Below are 6,979 nucleotides of genomic sequence, written 5' to 3' on the forward strand. Positions count from 1 at the left end.
TTGTGGATGGACTTTGACTATGTATAGGTTACTAGTATATCTCAGTTTGTGTATGCCTGTAAAAATTATGTAAGCACCCACGCTACTGGGATGTATCGTTGAACCGATTGCACCACCAGGGAAGAGGAAGCTCCGGAGACCACAAGATGCCTCCTATAGCCTTGACAATCGCCCATTTGCAAGAACCGGAGACAGGTGATTTAGCTGTCCGAAATCAATTAACGAACAGGAGCAAAAACCCAAGAGAACCATGTCGACACAGCTCCATTGGATATCTGAATACAAACGGCCGAGAAGAGGGAAAGATATCGAGACGAGCATCTCAGCACCGCGATGAACACACCATAGACAAAGTCTCCGCCTTTGCACCACTTCGGCACTTCCCGAACCAAACACCACAGCATCAACACACTCCACAGCAGAAGTTAAGTACGACTTTGAGTTAACTGAAACCTCCAAAGCACCCTAGGTACAGAGAAACATAGCACATCTTTCCGAGACACCAAGGAGAAGACGACGCCATGAACCCTACACCACACACCCTTCGTCCGAACCAGAGACCAAAGACTGCAGTTCAGATCCAGAACGGTGAGCCAATTGACTTCCTCTACGCACCACTGTTCCTCCGAGGAGCTTAAGGAACTCCATGAAAAGCCCTAAGAGCTGACTCCACCATACACAGACTCTCCAACCCCGTGTTACGACTCCACCACCAAACTATACTACACCCAGTGGCGGAGCAAGGATATGGACGTGGGTCATAAAAAAATTTCTTAATAGTAAAGATGTATAAATGTTATCGAAAAATAATTACAATGCACTAAAACTTAAAGATGTACTCTACGCTCATTCATATATTGGAATCTCTTTATTACTGTCTCATTTGTCATTGTCTCAAACACTTGTTTCTCAATAAAACAAACTAGACAATTGTTGGACCCAATTTCGGTCAGTACATTAATGGGCCACGATCAAAGGTATGGGCCAAAATGAACAGAAGCCCGTAGCAAGCAATCGAGCTCTAAAGCGAAGACTTCGAGGTCCCGGAGATCGCGGAGCAGTCTCGGAGATCTGGAGCAGTTACGAAGATCACGAGGCCGACTTACTATAAAGGAAGGAGAACGGACATGAAGAAGCACACGTTGAAAACCCTAGAGAGAGCTATAAACTTACATCGACCTTGTTCTCATCCCAATATTAGATTCTTTCTTTATGGATCTCATTTGTATCACTCGATCTAATTCAGATCATTGTATTTGATCTAATTCATCAATAAATTCCATTTCAACCTACTGGAAACTGTTTAACATTGTTGCATTCTAAAGATATTGTTGCCTACATCATTTGTCTTCCCTAGATCAAACCCCGATCACTATCAAATACTTAGTGTAGATTTAGGTTCTACATTTTGGCGCCGACTGTGGAGAAGATAAACGAAAAACATCTTTGCTAAGAAACCGATCTAAGTTTCCTAAGCGCGACTATGGACCCTACCCCAATTCGATCCGACTGCATCGAATCAATCGATCTCGACCTCTTTCGATCGATGAGGCCGATCGCATCGAGAAAAGTCGATGTTCTCAACGAGCAATCCTGCGCTTCGCGAGAAGCGGCTGACGACTCCACCATCATCGCCTGCGAAGATACGATACAAAAAGGAGCAATCGTGACTTTCTACGAGCACGAAACTATAAATCTCGATATGCCCCATGACGATGCCTTAGTGATCGCATTGGAAGTCGAAGGCGCCATCTTCTCGAAATTCCTCGTCGACACCGAAAGCGCTGTCGACATCATCTCGCAAAAACCGCTACGGTCCCTCGAGCAACCGATCCCAATGATCAGACAAGAAACGACTCCCCTCGCTAGCTTCGAAGGACAGTCAGTCCCTTCGCTCGGGATCATATTATTAACCACCGGAACTCACGATCTGGAACTGAAAACAGAATTCACCGTAGTCGATCATCCTATGACTTTCGACGCCATCGTAGGGCGCCCCTGGTTGCACCAGATGAGGGCGGTCCCCTCAGTTTATCACCAATGTGTGAAGTTTTTATTTCCAACCGGCGAGAAAACCATACTCGGAAGCCAAAAACGAGCCCGAGCCTGTTACATGTCTGAATTCCGAAAAATGCCGCAGAAGGAGGAGAATATCCCACTCGCACGCGACCTCAAAGACCCCGCCAAATACCTATCGAGCGTCATCGCCCTAGATGAGAGCTCCCCCGAAAAAGGCGTCAACATCGGGAACGATCTACCTCCTGAAGTCAGGAACGACCTCGTATCTTTCCTCAAGCAAAATATTAAGACATTCGCATGGTCCGCGGCAGACATGCCCAGAATTGACATCAATATCACCTCTCACGACCTAAACGTCGACCCTATGTTTAAACCTATCAAACAGAAACGAAGAAAGCTAGGACCCGAACGAGCCAAGGCAGTACACGACGAAGTGGACAAGCTCTTGAAAATCGGTTCCATTCGCGAATTCCAATACCCTGACTGGCTCGCAAAACCCGTCGTAGGAAAAAAGAAAAATGGAAAATGGAGAGTGTGTATCAATTTTACCGACCTCAACAAAGCATGCCCAAAAGATAGTTCCCCATTACCGCATATCGACCGGCTGGTAGAAGCCACGGCCGGTCATGAATTTCTTTCGTTCATGGATGCATTTTCTGGTTACAATCAGATCCTCATGAACCCCGAAGACCAGGAAAAAACTAGCTTCATCACTGAGCGGGGTACCTATTGCTACAAAGTAATGCCATTCGGACTAAAGAACGCCGGAGCTACTTATCAAAGACTAGTAAATAAAATGTTCTCCATGCAACTTGGAAGAACGATGGAGGTTTACATAGACGACATGCTAGTAAAGTCATCAAAAGCCAACGACCACGTTCTACAACTCCAAGAGTGTTTCAACATTCTTAATTAATTCGGGATGAAACTGAACCCTACAAAATGCACTTTCGGAGTGGCCTCCGGAGAGTTCCTCGGATACCTCATAACCGAAAGGGGAATCGAGGCCAACCCGAAACAGATCACCGCGCTCATCGATACCTTACCTCCGAGATCGATCCGAGAAATACAGCGCCTCACCGGTAAAATAGCTGCGCTGAACCGCTTCATTTCTAGATCTACCGACAGATGCCTCCCTTTCTACAAGCTATTGAAAGGAAACAAGAAATTCGAATGGAACACCGAATGTGACTCCACCCTAAAAGAACTTAAGACATATATCAGCGAACCGCCCGTTCTGTCAAAACCAATCATAGGAGAGACCATCTTTTTGTATGTGGCAACCTCTGAACACGCAGGAAGCGGAGTGCAAATTCACGAAGAAAGCGGAGAACAAAGACCTATATACTATGTAAGTAGATCGTTGGTAAACGCTGAAACCAGGTACCCCGTGATGGAGAAGCTAGCGCTAGCAGTAGTAACCGCGGCCCGAAAATTAAGACCTTATTTTTCAGTCGAATTCAATCACGGTCATGACATTGCAACCCCTGCGGACAGTACTCCACAGTCCAAGCCAATCAGGAATATTGGCGAAGTGGGCAATCAAGCTCAGTGAATACGATATCGAATACAAACCACGAACGAGCTCGAAAGTGCAGGTGTTAGCTGATTTCGTAATCGAACTCGTCCCGAAAGAGGACAGCACGAAATCGAATTCCCAAACATGGAAATTACATGTCGATGGGGCCTCATCGAGGCAGGGATCCAGGGTCGGGATACAGCTCGAATCCCCGACAGGGGAAATGATCGAGCAATCATTTTGCTTGGGATTCAGCGCATCAAACAAAGAAGCCGAATACGAATCTCTGATCGCCGGCCTACGACTCGCACGAAGCGTCGGAGCTCAGGAAATCAGCGCCTTCAGCGACTCGTAGTTAGTCACGAGCCAATTCCACGGAGAATACGAAGCAAAAAATGAAAGAATGGAAGCATATCTCACAGTCCTAAAAGAGATCGCTCAACAATTCGACAAATTTGAACTCACAAAAATCCCAAGAGGAGATAACAAGTCGACCGACGCTCTAGCTGCGCTGGCTTTGACTTCCAACCCAGCGGTAAAAAGAATAATACCGGTGGAAGGAATAGAAAAGCCTAGCATAAATCTCCCATGCAAAGGAAGCAATCTTCAAGGAGATAGCCTCCCGTGCATCGATGTAATCACTACACGAAGCAGAGCACGGAAAGAAAGCCAGGAACTTGACGACGAAACCAGCATTGAGCTCGATGACCCATCAACCCCAAGCAAGTCACGTGTCAGGACTAGAAGAACAGCAACCACAACAACTGACCCTGAAGAAGCCGTCCACGAAACTAACAATGAGGCGCACGACGCCTTCAAAAAAGAGCTCGAAGCTAGAGCAGATTGGAGAACCCCAATAATTAAATACATAAAAGACGGCGAACTCCCCGCTGAAAGATGGGAAGCTCGAAAAATAAAAGCCCAGAGCTCGCGCTATTGTATTATGGATGAAAAACTGTAGAAAAGAAGCCTAGACGAGCCTTATTTGTTGCCGGTGTCTCCCAAAGACGCATTCACAATCCTAAACAAACTCATGGAGGATTATGCGGAAGCCACTCTGGCGGGTGATCCCTATTAATCAGGATAAAGAAACTAGGCTACTTCTGGCCAACGATCGCCGATGATAGCGAGCAATTCGCATTAAAATGCGACAAATGCCAAAGGCACGCACCAATGATACCCCAACCGACTCAAAAATTATCTACAATATCTTCACCATACCCTTTTATGAAATGGTCCATGGATATAGTAGGCCCGCTAGTACCTTCTGGACCAGCCCAATTATAATTCCTCCTGGTACTAACCGACTATTTTACCAAATGGATCGAAGCCGAAGCATTCTCCAACATCACCTCTACGACGGTAACCAGCTTCATTTGGAAAAACATCATCTGTCGACATGGTTTACCATACGAGATAGTAACCAACAATGGACCACAATTCATCTCAAAAATATTCAACGAGTATTGCGTAAAGTGGAAAATCAAAATTAAGGCCGCAAGCCCCCGATACCCAAAATGCAACGGTCATGCCGAAGCCGCAAATAAAAATATCATGAACAACCTCAAGAAGAGACTCGACCTCAAGAAAGAGAGGTGGGGCGAGGAGCTGCACGATGTCCTATGGGCTTACAGAACGACACCCCACACAGCAACCCAAGAAACACCATTCTCGCTGTCTTACGAAGTCGAAGCCGTAATCCCAGCCGAAGTCGAAGCCGTAATCCCAGCCGAAGTCGAGGTCCCGAGTCAGCAATGAGGGATATGTCAAGAAGACGCCGAACTCAACGAAGAGTTGTTAATCCACAAGTTAGACATGATCGAGGAACGACGAGAAAACGCAGCCGTACGAGTGCAAAATTACCAACAAGCCGTGACACGTTATTACGACTCCAACGTAAGAAACCATGCTTTCTCCGTAGGCGACCTAGTTCTCCGAAAAGTGTTCGACGGAAGGAAAGAACCGGGAGCAGGAAAACTAGGAGCAAAATGGGAAGGACCATACAAAGTCACCAAATAAATCCGAACCGGAGTCTACGAGCTAGAAAAACGCAAAACTGGCCTCCCAGAAATGAGACCGTGGAACGCCTACAACTTAAAGAAATATTACAAGTAACGCAAAACCCAAACCTCGACTATGACTATCAAGCTTTGAGCTGGGAGGCTACCGACCCTACCCTATAGCTCAGTCAAAGAAAAACGGAACTACGAAATGGCTTGATCCCTCGAAGAGGGTACGTAGGCAGCTCGACACCGAGAGCAGCCCAAACAACTGAACAAACAGTTGTTACTTTTCTTCTATTACTTAGAATATTCAATCTCTAAATGTAGCCCGACTTGCTATCAGGCCATATCAAGGCCCACAAAATAGATTCCTGATCAGTCTCTGTTCTACACACACCTTTTAAATGTTAAAACAAACAAGCTCAATGAAGCTAAAGTTAAAAAAACATTCGATTAGGAAAGGTATTAACCCGATAATCCATTTTCTGAAGACATATTTATGTTCCTTCAACAAACCAAAAGACAAAAGAAAAACACAGAAAAAACTACAAATTCCAAAGCAGATAGGTTAACACTCGCATCATTCTTGATCAACCGAATCACCAGAAACCTCAGGAAGATCGAGGCGACTGAGGGAAGGACCTGACACCGAAGCAAAACCATAATCAAGATCAAGCGAGATCTCCCGGTCTTTAAGACGCCCCAACTCCTCTTCGAGCTTGAAACCGCCTTCGCTGTACTAGGTCAAAGCCTCAATACGAGCTCGTACCTCCTGCAAGCGAATTTCTGCAGCTGTCTCTTCCTTCTTCTTCCGGAGCTTGTCCTTCACCACGGCAAGAACCGCGTCATACTTTTGTGCAAGAGACCAACGAGCAAGACTTCGTTCCTTGAGAGCTGTCGCCTTGCAACCCTCAATCTCCCGCCTATGCTTTTCCTTCATCAAGTCGAGGTCGGTCTGGAGAGCAACCTTCTCCGCCTCAGTAGCAACCAACTTCCCCTTCAATCCCTCGATCTCGACCTCGCGCTGCTTCTCTGTTACTCGAACGGTCTCCGACTCACCTCGGAGCTGTTGAATCGTGATAAGGTGACTTCCGACCTCCTCTTTACTCGGAAAGTCAGCCAAGCGCTTCTCCATCAAAGCGGTCACTACAAGAAAACAACATGGATACTGAGGGAAAAAATCGTCGGAATTTCGTCGGAATAACGTTATTCCGACGACATACCGACGAAACAAGTCGTCGGAAATAATTCCTTGGAATTTCTTCTTTCCTCGGAATTCCGTCGGAAATATCCGACGGAATTCCGAGGAAACACATTTCCGAGGAAATTCCGAGGAGCACCAGTTTGTCGGAAATCTCCTCGGAATATACCGAAGGAGTACTTCGTCGGGATATACATCGATCGATGTGTTTTTGGACATATACCCATCGATCGATCC

The 6,979-nt window shown here is 46.2% G+C and overlaps 1 pseudogene; it reads right to left on the reverse strand.

The window, feature by feature from the left end:
* Positions 1 to 827: 827 nt before the first annotated feature.
* LOC106317707 overlaps positions 828 to 6,979 on the reverse strand; it is a 22,991-nt pseudogene continuing 16,839 nt past the window's right edge.

The sequence above is a fragment of the Brassica oleracea genome, chromosome C9 (genome assembly GCF_000695525.1).
Source record: "Brassica oleracea var. oleracea cultivar TO1000 chromosome C9, BOL, whole genome shotgun sequence".
Taxonomy (NCBI): Eukaryota; Viridiplantae; Streptophyta; class Magnoliopsida; order Brassicales; family Brassicaceae; genus Brassica; species Brassica oleracea.